We start from the raw sequence: 17,029 nt of genomic DNA on the forward strand, positions 1-17,029 counted from the left end.
AGACCCTAGCGTTGAACTAGAGATGCCTATGACACAAAAATGGCTATTCCCTTTTAGTTGCTGCATAAGTTAGGGCATCTTGAAACTATTCTTAAAGGATCATTTAACCTCAGAATCAAAATTTAGCACTCAAAAACCTCCAAACAAACAGCTGAGATGAAATTACTGCAACATGTTTACCAGTGAAGGATTTGAGGTCAACTGTGGAGTAGAAATGGATGCATCGCGATGAACAGGAGTGGGGCTCTGGCCGCACCATTTAGAGGTGTTACCGGATGGACAGGACCGACTGACTGTCTTTACACATGCTATCTCATCATCTTTGGGCTCCTCTCTTTCCCCCGTTTTGATGATCTGGCCAACACACCCATTTGGCTTGGAATACTCAGCCTAACTCTGGTTGGAGAAAACTTGAATTCCTGTTTTCTTTCCCGAGAACACACAGCTATGAAGCAACTGGGTGAGCTCTGTCTGATTCCCAAACCCATGATTTTTAAGCTCTGTGCTTTACCCCCGTTTACTTCAACTAAATTCCATGGATTTCTCTGTAACTCCTATCATTTCTGTTCTCTAGGAAATGGTGAACTATTCCAAGCTCCTGTAGGAAGGAGTGATCAGGATCCTCTGTCAGGATGATTCATGTCTCTCTCTGCCACTTCTAATGAAAATGAAAATAGAGGTGGGAAAAATCAGAAAAAACATCACTAAGTGTGATGTTGACACAGCTCTCAAACAGTTTCTTAGAGCTGTCACCTGGAGTTTTCTCACTGTGCAAGATAGTCACCAGGGTGGTTTCTCAGTTCAAAATCTCTTGGGACTCCTGCCCGACCCCAACTCTTTCTACTCAGATTCCTTCCTGACAGTACCAGAACTATTAGTATTGCTTGATTGAGAAAGTTTGAGATGGTGCTTAATACTGTTGTCTTTATTTTATTTTTTAAAAGATTTTATTTATTTATTCCTGAAACACACACAGAGAGAGAGAGAGAGACAGAGAGACAGAGAGAGAGAGAGAGAGGCAGAGACACAGGCAGAAGGAGAAACAGGTTCCATGCAGGGAGCCTGATGTGGGACTCGATCCCTGGTCTCCAGGATCATGCCCTGGGCCAAAGGCAGGCTCTAAACCACTGAGCCACCCAGGGATCCCAATACAGTTGTCTTTAACACTCTCCAAGACTTAGCTTTGAATTTCTGCTTCCAGGTGTGTTACACAGAATGAGTTATGTAACCTCTCTGAGATTCAGTTTCCTCATCTGTAAAGTGAGGGCACCACCCTTCAAAGGGAATTGAACTTCAGTGAGATAATGTGCCCCAGGAGTTACAGAGAGGTTATACATTTGAGTAACTTGACTTAGGCCGCAAAGCCTGTAAGTGGTGGACTGAGCATCCACACCCAAGTGACCTGGCTCTAGAGGCTCCCTTATAACCATCTTGCTATGCAGTGGGATGAGGGATATAATGGGTCAATGTGCAAGCCCAGCGGGAGAACACAGGAAAGACCTTTAGCCCAGGCCAAGAGGGGAGGGGTCAGGGAAACATTTTAGGGCTGATGACATCCGAGCCAGAAGCTGTAGGAGTTAACCAAGGAAAGGGAGGTGCGTTGGTGGTGGGAAGGTGGGATGTAGGACAGTGTGGATGGAACGAAAGATAATGTTTAAACAGAAGGAGCAGTATGTACAAAGGCCAGAAGATAAGAGAGACGATGGCACACTGGGTTGCTAATCACAGGTGGGCTAATCAACGTGATAGAAACATTGCCGTGCAGGTGCCTTCCGTGCCAGGGTTACTGCATGGAACACTCCTCTTCTGTGCAGAGGACCCTGGGCTCTACGGTGCATGGCCTGCAGCCCGCGTGGCTGCCTGTGTTGCCTTAAATGCTCTTTGTGATTTTGATGTGATTACAAGCTCCCTGAGGGCAAGACCCAGTTCCTTCTCCAGAACAAAGCACATGCCAAGATCTCAAACATACCTGGTAAGATCTGATGGTATCATTTTATCTGTGAATGACTTAGGAAAGCTGCCCTGTTCTTAACAGAAATCATCAATTAGTACATTCTCTAGGGATCCAGAGACATGGTGCGGTGGCCAGAATTTACTTTTATCCTCGGGGAACACCAAAACCACATGGTTTGTGTGGACAGTCAGTATTGGCATGGACTCATGAAGCAGACAACTGACAGGCACTGCCCAGAGTAAATTCAGAGAAGGAGCCTTGCTTTCCAGTGGGACGGGCAGGCGTTGCTATTCTGGGCCAGTGTAAATAATGCCCATGTAAATAAAGCTCTGTCACGAAGCGGATTGTTCAAGCCACCAGGGGAATGGTTATTGTCTATCCTCATTAACGTGGCCTGATGTGACCATTTTTTTTGTGTGTTCATATCCAGAAATGTAACCTTTAGATTTTTTGCTTTTTTTTTTAAGGAAAAATATGTGGGTTAATGATTTCGCTGCATTTGATAGGCATCAATTTTCTCACTGCAAATTTTAGGATAATAGGAAATTTCTTCTCTTTACAAAAGACCATAACAAAATGGGTGAATGGCATCACTCCTAGAAAGGATAGTGTGCCAGCCCCAAATCAAGGCATAAACACCAAGTCGGGAGGCCTTCTAAGGTGACCCTGCTCTTTGGTTTCATTACTGAGATTTTGGTTTTGTAGTAAATATGCATGAAGGATGTCATGACTATATTTTTGTAGATGCTCTTCAAAAGTCCTCTTTTGCTTTTGACTGGAGAGTAGCTATAATTTGTGGTGCTGGTGGTAATCATTCGCATAGCTTAAATTTTCTTTTTTTTTTTTTTACTTTTTATTTGGGAGAATTTCAAACTTCCAGAAATAGAGCGAAGAACACTGTTACAGCCTATACTCAGGTTCATCTAATGTTAACATTTTGCACTATTTGTTTTATATGTCTATCTATATAAACTATAAATTTTTTATGACCAAGTTAAGAGTAAGTTGCACGTCTTACTCATTTCTTAGGAAGATGGATATTGTCTTCTATGAGCATAGTACAGCTATCAGCCCCAATCAGTTTAACAATGACACAATATGTTTATCCAGTGTATGGTCTATATTTCGATCATCAGTCGATACCAGAACGTCCTTTCCAGCAGCATCTCCTCTGGTACAGGTCCAGCCGGTAATGCATTTTGTTATCATGTCTCTAGTTTTCCTCTCATCGGAAACAGTTCCTCATCCTTTGTTTGTGTTTTACCATGCTGAGATTTTGGGAGAATTCAATTTGTTTGCTCTTTGTAAATTAGAAAATTTTTCATTTGGGATACATTTGATGATTCCTCCCAGTTAGATTCACGTAATTCATCTTCCACTGGATGAGTAACTTTTAAAAGAGACTCTTGTCACATATGTAGTCATCTAATGGGTCACCTGGCCCCAAACTGGTTGTCTTTGCAAGCCATGTGCCCCAAGTCTGGAGCCTGAGTTATGGATGGACTCAGCTCTGCTGTTGACTCATTGTGCCATCCTGGGCTACTTATCCTTCTGGGCCTCAGTTTCCCCATTTGTAAAAGGAAGAGATGGACTTAGATGACCTATCATAGCCCTCTGGATTAGACAATGTATGATTTTTTTTGTGAACCCGTGATAACAAATGGTTGTGTTCAGAGGCAGTTAATGCCTTTATTAAATGTGAAAATAATAATAGAAACTCGCTTAGTTGCCTAGAACTTTGGAGAGCTTGGTCTGGATTTGCAAGCAAAGCTGAAACTTTAAACTAGAAAAGTCCATTGTATCTTGATTAGTGAGGGGGAAGATTATGTCTTGGCCTGGGCACAAAATGCTGCTTATCTCATGCAGATAAACTGACACATTAACACTGAGGTTCCAAGATGCTCACATATTTCAAAACATATACCTAGGATCTAAAGCCTTCATTCTGGCTGATAACAAGATTCCTGTAATAACATGCATTTAGGGTATTTTCCAAATACCCAAAGGCACGCATGACTTTAAAGAACACATGTGTATTTCATTGCAGTAACCCACTTTTGTGCTTAATTAAATTCCATTTGGCAGAAGTGGCAATTTGAATTCGATACACTATTATCGCATCACATTACCAATACGCCTTTCAGGCTCCAACCCTGGACACCCCTGATACGGAGCACTCAGCAACAGAAAGAAGGAGTCTGTGAAGCTGCCAAAAGGCAGGCTGAGCATTCCCAAGGGCAGCCCCAAAGACCAAGAAGAGGAACATGAGAGCTCATAGGAGGCGCAGGCTCATGGTGCCTTGGAAGGCTGCTCCTTGCCCCATCGGGGAGCTCTTTATTTAATACTAGCGAATGGCAAAAGACCCTTTCCAACATTTGTGTGTGGGCACTCAGTTGGGCTCTCAGGCATCTGTGTTGGAAGCGATGTTCAGGCAGGGACACGGAGCTGTGGCAGGTTAGAAAGCGTTTCCACGGAAGGCCGCCCTGGAGAAAAGGAAGCAATGGGGAGCCACTTAGGGAGGGGAGACCCTCTGTTCAAAATCTGACTTTAAAAAAAAAATCTGACTTTAATTCTTCTTACTAACATGACCTTGGGCAACTTACGTTGTCTCTTTGAGCCCCCTTAGTCTGCAAAATGGGCTTTACATTGTCTGCTCTTGCTATGAAGATTAAATAAGATATACAAATGCAAGTTGCCTGCCCGGCACAGAATTGGCACTTAAAATGTACTTCTTTCTTCCCCCCACCCCCTTTATTTTGAAGTAGGTAGGTAGGACGAGTCTTGCTACTTCTGTTTTGTAATGGGAGAAATGAAGGCCCACAGAGTTTTAAGGTCATTCAACTGGTGAAGTCCTAGGAGGGATTTGAACTGTGATTTTTCACTAGTCCCTTCATGTTTTTCTCCCTTGCAGATCTGTCTGTTGGAAGGTGCTTATACCACTGAGCTGGTTTCAAAAGACTGTTTTTTTCATAAATGTAGTTTAAAAAATAGTTTTACATTTACAGAAAAGTCATGAAAATTTGCAGAGTTTTATATACTCCTCATGCAGTTGGCCTGATGGATGACATCACTATGAATACTCATCGCAACTGAGAAACCAATTCTGTGTTACTATAAACTAAACTCTATGTTTATTTTTCTCTCGCTAGGTTTTCCCCGAATGTCCTCATTCTTTTCTAGATCCCATCCAGGATCCCACATTACGTTGAATTGTCATGACTCTTCTGCTTCCTCTGTGTGTGATCATTTCTCAGACCTCCCTGTTTTTTCATGACCTTGACAGTTTCGAGGAGTCCTGGTTAGGTAGTATGTCCCTCATTTGTCTGATGTTTTCCTCATAAAACTGGGATTTGGGGGAGGAAATGTTTTCTGCCCCCAGAAACATTTTTGTTATTCATTCCTGTAACCCTCAACTGGGATCAATCTTGTGATTTTTATCTTAGCAAGCACAGAACACAACTCTAAGGTAAGAGCCTCTGGCCGGTCCTGGACTACCTAGAGGATTCCCTCATATGCTATTTAATTACATCTTTGGGTTGACTTTCCTTTCGTTTTGCATATATTTTATCACCAGATTGCTCTGGCTGAAATCCTCTGTGATGGTTACCTTTCTTACTGAAATTCCACAAAGTGACTCAGATAAATTTGCTAAATTATTTACAGGGTTTAAATGTAAGTTCCATTTTTCCATTAGGTTCTGGAATTCCCTTTTCTCTGCAGCTTTCCATGGTCCTCCTGTTTGTTTTTTCTCTATATTTTAGACCTTTAACCTCTTTCTTATAGTGTGTATAGGGTCCACACTAGGTTAAAGACTATATGCATATGATAACTACCTGGATAGGTTAGCACTGCTCATTTGGCATGTCTTGTCCCCCAGAAGTACCAAAGCCCATCTCAGATGTTATGTCAAACTTTGATCAGCATGTACATTTAATTTTATTTCAACTACAAGTATATACTGTTTCAGAAAACAGAGGAAAACCAAACAGTATCAAAGCATGATTTTGTGTTGGTTGGAACACACATAGTGCTTTGCCTCATGAGTGTATGAGAGGATAATCAGAATGGTAAAAATTCTCAAAGGATACTGAAGAGCGATGAAGGAAAGGTATATTTTAATTCCAGCAGGGTGCCACCAAGGTTTGCCATCCAGATATATTTGTACATATAATCTACAAATGAATGTGGGTAGTAGCTATCATATTGAAGAGCAGGGAGGGGGTGGTTTGATGGTTGCTGTTTTTGTTTTTAAGGATTTATTTATTTATTTTAGAGAGAGAAAGAAATAGAGAAGGAGAGAGAGAGAGAGAGAGAGAGAGAGAGACAGAGACAGAGACAGAGAGAGAGAGCTGAGCAAAGGGCAGGGCAGAGGGAAAGGGAAAGAAAGAAGCAGACTCCCTGCTGAGCAGAGAGCCCACCTTGGGTCTCTGGGCTTGGATCTCATGACCCTGAGATCAGGACCTGAGCTGAAACCAAGAGTCAGATATTTAACTAACTGAGCCACCTAGGTGCCCCCTGAAGAGCAGGTTTCTTAAGGATAGACTGTGAATAACCCATCTTTGCATTCCTTTTTTTTTTTTTCATCTTTGTATTCCTTATGGCAGTTAGCCAGTGCTTTGAACATAGTCAATGCCCATTTGATGGACATTTACGCCTACTCTTTTGCAGATACTGTGCTAATTACTGGCATGATGAGTAAATATAAGACATAGTCTCCTGCTTTGAAGAGCTCACAGTCCAATGGGGTAGATGGATAAGTAATCAGATAACTAGGTTTCAGTGGGACCTGGGTTCTAATGAAAGAAAGACATGACTAGCTTTACCTGGAAAGATCCTGATGCTTCCAGGGGATGGAACCTCTATACTGGGTCTTGAAGTGTGAGTAGGAGATCTTGAGAAAAGGCACAGGAGTAATCCTTGTGAAGTAACAGTCTGTCTTATTGAAAATGAATCATCAAGTATTGTGGAAAGGATGGTGTCAGATGGAGAACATCAGGCTGGTAGGTTGGGGCCAGGTTTTACCATGTTGATGAGTCAGGTACTTCATCCTGTAACATTCAAGGTTTATAAGCAAGAGGGGGAGTGACATGATGAGATCTGTATTTTAGAAAGATTACTTTGAGATGATCCTTCGGAGGCAGAAAGGAAACAGAGACACTGGTCAAGAGATTCTTCCATCAGTCCACTCGAGAGATGCTGTGGGTGTGAATTCACCATTAACCAGCGTTGGTTGCACCTACTTACTGTCTCGTTTGCTTGGTAAAACACCTAGCTCATGTTCTGCATCATAAATACATCAAATTATATAGTTCTGAATGACAAATATAAGTGAGGACAATAGGGAAGTGTCTACTTGAGATGCAAAGCAGGGGAGGGCCCAGGAAATGAGGTAAACAGTGTGTGATGCCAGCCTCAGGAATCCAGAACGTGGCCCTCTAGAGCAGAACTGGTGCCCATCAGAATTTCAACTTCATATTTGCATTTCCCCTTCCTTTGCTTCCCGATCCTCATTCCCCTTGTTGATGCTGCGGTCTGCTACATGCACAGACCCAAAGAGCTCACCTGAGGAATTATCTAATAACGTCGTCATGCTTTTAGCCATCTACATTAACCTTATTTGACAAACCGTCAGGGTACAGAGACAAAGAGAGATCTTTATATTACAGGTTTAAATGTTAAGTCCTGTCATAAACTGTTGGGTTATACTTCACAGAAAGAAAAATACATTTGGTGAACAATGGAGTCAAGTTAAAACAAGAAAAAGATCATGTTCTGTTCTTTGGCAAATGTTTCTCTGCCAAGTATAGGAGTTCCACAGTTTTCAAGTCCACATCCAAGGCTGGAGGCTTAAAGGGCCAAGAGCTGAGTGCAGGGCCACCCTGGTAGACAAACAAAATTCATGGAGTTGGTGGCGGTCAGAAGGGGACGTGGTGGGTAATCACGTGGGTGGAACATGATTCAAAGAAGGCTTAGAATTAGCTCTCTTTGGAGTTGAACCCAGTATGACTGCTGGCTTCCAATCCTGTGTGTGTGGCAGTGATAAGAACAGCAAGAGGCATCAAAGCAGAACAGACTGAGGGGGGAGATGTGAGTTCAGGTTCAGCCTCCCACTCTAAACCCTGTGAGACCTGGATAAAGTCACTTCAGCCATCTGGGTGTTATTTTCTCCATTAGATGAGATGGAGATGGTTGGCTTAGATCATCTCTGAGTTCTCTTTCACTCTCACAAAACTTTTACTCCATGGTGTCTAATCTGTGAAACTTTACCAACAGCTTGTGTATAGAGGTGAGGGCTCAGTGTCCTTCTCTGTAAAATAGGAATAAGATGACCTACATCACAAACATGGTTTTAGGATGATGTTTCAAATGAGACCGTGAGTTAAAGTCATTGGCACTGAACCTATCAAATAGAAGATTCTCAGTAAATCCAAGTGTCCTTAATCAAGTCTCTCCCATCCATTAAAAATGTGTATTGACCATTTACTATGTGTAAGGCAGTGTTCTAGAAGCTGGATCTGTAATAGTGAATAACATAATTGAATTCACTGCCTCCATGGAGCTTTCAATCAACAGACTAATGAACACCCACCAGCATAGCATTTCTCCCCCTGTTTCCTCCTGGGCTCCCTCTTCCCCACCCCTCTTCACCCCACTTCCCCTCAGCTCCCGTTGCAACTCCTGGATGACTAGAACCTAACCCCTGGAATGATAGCTCAAAGGCTGGAGGATGGGTATTGTGAGACTGAATATTTTTACTCCATGGCCAGGGTTTAGGAAGGGGTGTGGAGAACTGAACACGAATGGTGACAAGAGTAGTAACAGAGATCATCAAAGTAAGTGGATACCAGCTCTGTGCTTCAGGATTCTCCGTATCTAAGAATGTAGACAACACTAAACTGGTTACTTCTTTAGATGAAACACCTGGAAAGTCATACACACAGAAGAGTATACAAATATACAAATAATAATAATTATAATAACAATAATAATAATAAATCTTATGACCCTATAATCAACCAACATTCACTCAACATCATCTGGGGCTGGCCGGGTAAGGCGTTGGCCTCCTAGAGGTGAATAATATTTCATTTCTGCCCTTAAGGAGTTTGTGTTTTCCTCAGGGAGGCGGACATGAATCTCAGTGTACTGTGCCCAATGCTTTTATAGATGTATAAATACAAGAAGCTGTCTGAAGTAGAACAAAATATATTTTTTAAAGATTTTATTTATTTATTCATGAGAGACACAGAGAGAGAGAGAGAGAGAGAGGCAGAGACACAAGCTCAGGGAGAAGCAGGCTCCCTACAAGGAGCCTGATGTGGGACTCGATCCCAGATCCCAGGATCACACCTTGGGCCAAAGGCAACCACTGAGGCACCCAGGCGTTCCTAGAGCAAAATATTTTTGATTTCATTGTTTTGACATTGCCATTTTAATCCTACTGAGGTAAAACAAAAAGTTCTTCTGCAGTTAAAGAATTTAAAAATATTACTTTTATTTTTACGTAATGAAATCACAGCTAAGTATTGCACATAGAGATGGTCAACATAAAGCAATATTGATAATAGCAAAGATACATGTATTTAAACTTATTGATTAAAATTGATAAAAGATTAAATTACCTTAATGAGGTCATATCTGCAGAATATTCTGAATGTTAAAAAAATGGTGAAATAACCTCAGCAACAGCAACAACAGCAACAGCAACAACAGATTGCAATGGCAGAAGGTATAATTTGTAAAATTTAATACAGGAGGAAAAAAACTGGATAAATTAAGAAATATCTCTATTGTGATGCATATGGAAAAGACCCTGGGGAAAATGTGTCTAGTGTTGCTGTGCTAGAAGACTACTGATGAAGTAATTCAAAAGGTGGAGTGGTATGTCTCTCGAAAACACGTTTTGGAGGAAAATATATCAATGGCGAAGTCTACTAAAGGTGAACTTTGTGGATCAGAGAAGAGTGGAATAGGTGAATAACAGTTCCGGAGGGGCAGCCGAAAGGACCTAGCACATGCACTATCTCTCTAATAGGTCAATAAAAACTCTGCACCGTGCACACAATTTTATCCAATTTTTTTAAATTTTAATTCCAGTTTAGTTATCATACAGTGTTACATTAGTTTCCGGTGTATAATATAGGGATTCAACAATTCTGTACATGACTCAGTGCTTGCTTATCATGGCAAGTGTCCTCTTAATCCCCTTCACCTATTTCACCCACCCATCTTGACACCCACCTCCCCTCTGGTGACCATCAGTTTATTCTCTGTAGTTAAGTCTGTTTCTTGATTTGTCTCTCTTTTTCCTTCATTTGTTTTGTTTCTTAAATTCCACATTTATGAGTGAAGTCATATAGTATTTGTCTTTTGGTGACGGGTTTATTTTGCTTAGAATTATACTCTCTAGATCCATCAGCGTTGTTGTAAATGGCAAGATTTTGTTCTTTTTATGGCTGAATAATATTCCATTATATATATCTCATATCTCCTTTATCCATTCATCTATCGATGGATGCTTGGGTTGCTTCCATAGTTTGGCTCTTGAAAATAATGCTCCAATAAACAGAGGGGTGAATGCATCCTTTTGAATAAGTGTTTTTGTATTCTTTGGGTAAATACCCAGTAGAATGATTACTGGATCATGTGGGAAATCTATTTTTAATTTTTTAATTTAAATTTAAATTTTATTTTTAATTCTATCTTTAATTTTTCGAGGAACCTCCATACTGTCTTCCACAATGGCTGCACCAGCTTGCATCCCCATCAGTAGTGGACAATGGTTCCTTTTTCTCCACATCCTCGCCAACACTGGTTGTTTCTTGAGTTTTTTATTGTAGACATTCTGACAAGTGTGAGGTGGTATCTCATTGTGGTTTTGCTTTGCATTTCCCTGAGGATAAGTGATGTTGAACATCTTTTCATGTGTCTGTTGGCCATCTGTATGTCTTCTATGGGGAAACGTTTGTCATGTCTTCTGCTTGTTTTTTTTTTTAATTGGATTATTTGGGACATTTTTGGTGTTGAGTTGTATAAGTTCTTTATATATTTTGGGTAGTAACCCTCTATTGGATATGTCATACAAATATCTACTGCATTCAATAGGCTGTCTTTTCATTTTGTTGGTTATTTCCTTTGCTGAGCAGAAGCTTTTATTTTGATGTAGTCCTAATAATTTATTTTTGCTTGCTTTTGTTTCCCTTGCCTCAGGAGACATATATAATAGGAAGATGCTGCTATGAACAATGTCAGAGAAGCTACTGCTTGTGCTCTCCTCTAGAATTTTTATAGTTTTAGGTCTCACATTGAAGTTCTTAATCCATTTTGTTTATTTTTGTGTATGGTGTAAGAAAGTGGTCCAGTTTCATTGTTTTACATGCTGCTGTCCAGTTTCCCCCACATCATTTGTTGAAGAGACTGTTCAATTCACTTTTGTGGCCCCGAGAATAATGAATAGCACATTGCATACTCTGATTACTTGGTAAAGGCTTGCTGAGTGAATGAAGAATGAATAAACAAATGAGGATAGAAAGGATAATACAGCACTGACCCTCAAAGCGTCACTAATCCACCTTTCGACAATAATCCCTCCTATCACTTTGTACTATAATGATCTGTTTATATGGTTACTGCTCTCATTAGAGAGTGACTTTCTGAAGGGCAGGGACAATGTTTTCCATGCATATGTTTATATCCAGGGCTTGTAACTTAGCAGGCATTCAGAGAATGTTTGCTAAATAAATGAATGACAACATTTCGCATTAAGGATCAGGATTCTTAGTCTAAGAAAACTGAGATGTTTTCTTCTTATTTCATCTTCATCATAATAGAAGTTTAGATGAAAGCCAGGGATATATGGTTTGGGGGCTTCTAACCCATGTGGAATCACAATCTGATTATGAAATATACTTTGCAAAGGGTAACACCTATACCATTTAGAGGAAAATATGCACTAAGATGATGTCTACTGGGGGCTCTCCCCAGAGCTGGATTTCACTCCACTATTTCCCTGGGGATCCCTGGCTCAGTTTGCTCTGTTCCTAGCACAGCTTTTGGCCTCAGCCTTGACAGCAGCTTGGAGGCAGATAGGAACATTATTTCATGAAGTAATTTAGATACGATTAGAAAAAAAAAATCTCATCTTGGCACAAACCCTGCAAGAGCTTGGGTTTAACCTGTTATTATGACATTGCAGGGACTAATAAGTAAGCTGCACACTGGAAAACTGCAGAAGCCCGGGAAGAAAGAACTCAAATTGCAATTTGCACACAAGCCACTCAACTGAAAATAAAAGGGCGCTCAAAGGAATAAAGCGTGCTAGTTAGTATAGAGTGCTCATTTCCGCATATAATCACAGAGAAAGCACTTGAAGAATCCCCTCTTTGCTCTAATTTCCAGAAAGGATAGGTACTTGGAACTCCACAGTGATAAAACCTGTAGCCAGGGATGATTGCAAGTGCTTGATGTTAGACCAGAGGTTTGAGTGTCTGGACCTGGTTGATTATTCCAAGGCCCTGTTAGAGCTCCCATGTATGGTTAGGTCTCCAAGATCCACTTCACTCCCTGGCCCTGGAAGGATGTGGGGATGAGGTGGAGGTGGGCAGGGGGGCAATCTGCTGATCTGACCTTGGAAAAGCTAGAACTTCAAGAGATGGGAGATAGAGAATCCAGTTTTGTGGTATTATAGACATGCAGGTCATTCAACTTCTCTAAGCCTGGTTTCTTCATCTGTAAATGGCGATCGAATGAGGAAACACATGTAGAGCATGTGGGGCACAGGGCCAGGCACCCTGCAGATGCCCCAAGGCTGTAGTTCTGGAGAGCTGAGGCTCAGAGGGGGCAGGTCACCAACTCCAGGTCTCAAACACACTCCTCAGTCTATGTTCTAATCCTATTCCAACATCATTTTTTATGCTTATTTTTAAATAACTTAGTGAGGTGAAATTCACGAAACATAGAATTAACCATGTTAACAGAACAAATCAGTGGCTTTTAGTACATTCACAATGTTGTGCAACCACTACCTCTGTCTAGTTTCAAAACCTTTCCATCACTCCCAGGTAAAACCCTGTACCCATTAAGCAGTCTCTCCCATTCTCTTCTTTCCCTAGCCCCTGGCAATGTGAGCCTGCATTGTAGCAAAGGAGTTACCTCTTCTGGGCATTTCATGCAAATGTAGTTATTCATGATGGGACTTTGTGTGTCTGGCTTCTTTTACTTAGCATGTCTTAGAGATATCTTTCAAAAAAAAAATCTTGCCATCTATTTCTTTTTAATTTTTAAAATCGCATATAATAAATGCACTTATTCTAAGTATAAAGAGTTCTAACAAATGTAAATACTTATATAATCAAAATGTAGAACATTTCTTTCACCCCCTAAATCTCTCTTTTTATTTATTTTTAATTTTTTTTATTTTTTAAATTTTATTTATTTATGATAGTCACAGAGAGAGAGAGAGAGAGAGGCAGAGACACAGGCAGAGGAGAAGCAGGCTCCATGCACCGGGAGCCTGACGTGGGATTCGATCCCGGGTCTCCAGGATCGCGCCCTGGGCCAAAGGCAGGCGCCAAACTGCTGTGCCACCCAGGGATCCCTAAATCTCTCTTTTTAAAATGAGTTTAAGTATTTTATATTTTTGATGCTATTGTAAATTTCTAATTGCTTGTCATCATTATATAGAAATATAATTATTCTATATATGAACCTGGTATCCTGCCACCATAGTAAATGTATTTCTTTGTTCTAGTAGTTTATATATATATATATATATATATATATATATAGAGAGAGAGAGAGAGAGAGAGAGAGAGAGAGAGAGAGAGAGAAAGTCCTAAAACTTCTCTAGATAAACAATCATGGCTTCTGTTAAATAAAAGAAAATGTGGGGTGCCTGGGTGGCTCAGCATTTGGGTGCCTGCCTTTGGCTCAGGTCATGATCCCAGGATCCGGGATCGAGTCCTGCATCGGGCTCCGTGCAAGGAGCCTGCTTCTCCTTCAGCCTATGTCTCTGCCTGTCTCAGTCTGTGTCTCTCGAAAGAAAGAAATGTGACTTCTTTTTGCAATCCATAGAACTTTACTTCTTTTTCATGCCATATTGCTCTGGCTAGGACTATCAGTGCATGAGACTGGAAGTATGAGCATGGACAGTCTGCCAAAATAAGTCTGGGAATGAAAACCAAGGTGTTTATCATGCTAGTGGCATAAGAGAAGCAAAAGGAAGCAGGAAAGGAGTGAGGTGGAGGGCAACAGAGTCAGAAATGCCTCCTGATGACTCTCATCAGCATAGACAGAAGACAAACTTGCAAAGACATATCCTCAAGTCCCTACTCTTGTCTTTCTGGATCTACCCCAGACCAAGGCAGGACCTAGATAAGTGGATTCCTGCAAGGTTTTTTGAGCAGTTGTTAGGTACTTAGTCTCTGCCTCCCACACGTGTTGTTTCTAATTATAAAATCATCATGGCCACAATTTAGGAACATTTGCTGCCCAGGAATTGTGATTTATACCATGTGGTATGTGTTGCAGCTGAGAATCATAAACTGATTTACCAATGTGATAGAACCAAATCTACTCAAAGACTGGCAATTTTTACTGAGCTGGATGTCAGCCAGTTTTTTCACTCATAGGATTTTATTTTCCTCAGGCTTTAAGACATCCTCAAGACATTGAGAGTTTACCTGGACTTTTCGTGTGTGTAGTTCATTTTTGTTCCTCATAGAGACACAACTAAGCAAATCCAATGACATTTATTTGTCTAGCTGAGGAACCTGAGGCTCAGAAAGACAAATGACTACCCAAGATCACACACAGAACAAGTAGCAGTGCTGGGACTGGAACCTAAGTTCACTCTCCAAACCTAGATATTTTCTTCAACCTGCTGTTGCTTCAGAGATGATGCAGAGACCCAGGCCCTACATCCAGCTTCACAAAACACTGGGAGTTGGGGATTGTATAGTGTCCCAAACAAAATATGGGGACTGTTACTCTAATGTGAGATGTGTTGATATCACACAACATAAACCATACTTTTCAACTGACTAGTACGAATGGGTAAGATTTAGTCAAATTTTCACCCCAGCAAAAGAGAAGCTAGAAGGTGTTTATGAATTTTTCTGCTTTGACTGTTTCTAAACTATCAAAGAAGAAATTAGGGAAGTATCAAGTCAGAAGAGATAAGACTTGAAGTAATTGGTGATATGAAAAGAGACTTTGAGAAAAGGAATGGCTGATTGGGGGATCCCTGGGTGGCGCAGCAGTTTGGCGCCTGCCTTTGGCCCAGGGCGGGATCCTGGAGACCCGGGATCAAATCCCATGTCGGGCTCCCAGTGCATGGAGCCTGCTTATCCCTATGTCTCTGCCCCTCTCTCTCTCTCTCTCTCTCTCTCTGTCTCTATGAATAAATAAATAAAAAATCTTAAAATAAAAAAAAAAAGGAATGGCTGATTGGGTGATAGGAGTCTGATTATGTCTTCATATATTGAAGTTCTAAGGCATCTTTTGAGGGATGGAAATTATACTTAATAGTCAGCATATGAAATCATGTGCAGTTACTCAAGTACAACTGCTTTTCTGACCTTACCATTTTTTTCATGTTTTTTTCTCTCTTCCTAGAATTCTTTTTCTGCTATTAACCAGTGATAAACTCCTACTCATCCATCAAGCCCAAGGTAAGATCATATGCTCAGGGAAGCTCTCAGGGGGCCTCAGAGAGTTCTCTGCTCTTCTGCTCTATAAGCCTTCCCTCTATCTTGTCCATATTCCTAAGAACTGAAGTACAATAATATCCAAGTGTATTTAAACTATTTGTACGTATAAAGCACTTAAATCTATAGTTCTTGATGCAGGAGACTGTGTCTTCTTATTCACTTCTTTACCCCAGGACCTATATAAATCCTAGCACAGAGTAGACTGTCAAATGCTTTTGCAACAAACAGTGAAAAAACTCACAAAGCTGAAAAGTTCTTTTATTAAGCATACCTTATATAGCTCAGGAAAAAGACTCGTACATGTTTGCATCTTGTCTCTAGATCTCCTAAAAGAAATAAATGTCAGCATTTAGTGAGGTTTCTCTGCTTACAGTCATGCTGTGGGAAGAGAACATTGCCACTGCTTGTAGAATTTATTGACATCCAAGATTACATGTTGCTTTTGGAATGCACACCATGAAGTAGAAAAAGAATGGCTAGGAAAATGTGAAAATGTGAACATGTTGGTAAAAAAATATTTAACCTCTAAAATTATATTTGTATATATTTTTATTCAAATTAACTATCATAAATCACGTACCTAAGTTACACGTTCATCTAGATGACAGTTTAGATCCAGATATAAAACTTGACTCTAACACGTTTCCTCTGAGCTCCTAGCTTTTTTGAGCCTTGTTTGTTAAATGGAGGCAATGTATATTTTTAGAAAATGTAAATTATTTATCATTAAAATGTTTTGATGTAAAGAGGCTAATTACCACTAAATCAATCCATAAATTCAACTCAATTCCAGTTGAAATTCCAATTGAATTATTTTCAAGTTCATCTAGAAAAATATCAGGGTAGAGGAGTCAAGAACACTTTGGAAAAGACAAATGATGGCATGCCTACTGCAGATATATGAAAGCATGTTTACAAAGGTAGAATAATTTTTGTATACAATGGAATATTACTCAGCCATTAGAAACGACAAATACCCACTATTTGCTTCGAAGTGGAGGGACCTGGAGGGTATTGTGCTGAGTGAAATAAGTCAATTGGAAAAGGACAAACATTATATGGTCTCATTCATTTGGGGGATATAAAAATTAGTAAAAGGGAATAAAGGGAAAGGAGAGAAAATGAGTGAAAATATCAGTGAGGCTGACAAAACATGAGAGACTCCTCTAACTCTGGGAAATGAACAAGGGGTAGTGGAAGGGGAAGTGGGCGGGGGGTTGGGGTGACTGGGTGATGGGCACTGAGGGGGACACTTGGTGGGATGAGCACTGGGTGTTATGCTAAATGTTGGCAAATTGAACTCCAATAAAAAATAAATTTATTTAAATAAATAAATAAATAGGTAGAATAATTTAAAAAGTGTTGG

The 17,029-nt window shown here is 40.5% G+C and overlaps 1 long non-coding RNA gene across 1 annotated transcript in view; it reads left to right on the forward strand.

The window, feature by feature from the left end:
- Window positions 1–17,029, forward strand: part of LOC140594552 (uncharacterized) — a 163,421-nt gene that overhangs the window by 26,652 nt on the left and 119,740 nt on the right. The window contains exon 2 of the long non-coding RNA XR_011995426.1: window positions 15,569–15,624. This is a non-coding gene — a long non-coding RNA (uncharacterized lncRNA). The remainder of the gene's footprint in view (window positions 1–15,568; window positions 15,625–17,029) is intronic.

The sequence above is a fragment of the Vulpes vulpes genome, chromosome 12 (genome assembly GCF_048418805.1).
Source record: "Vulpes vulpes isolate BD-2025 chromosome 12, VulVul3, whole genome shotgun sequence".
Lineage (NCBI taxonomy): Eukaryota > Metazoa > Chordata > Mammalia > Carnivora > Canidae > Vulpes > Vulpes vulpes.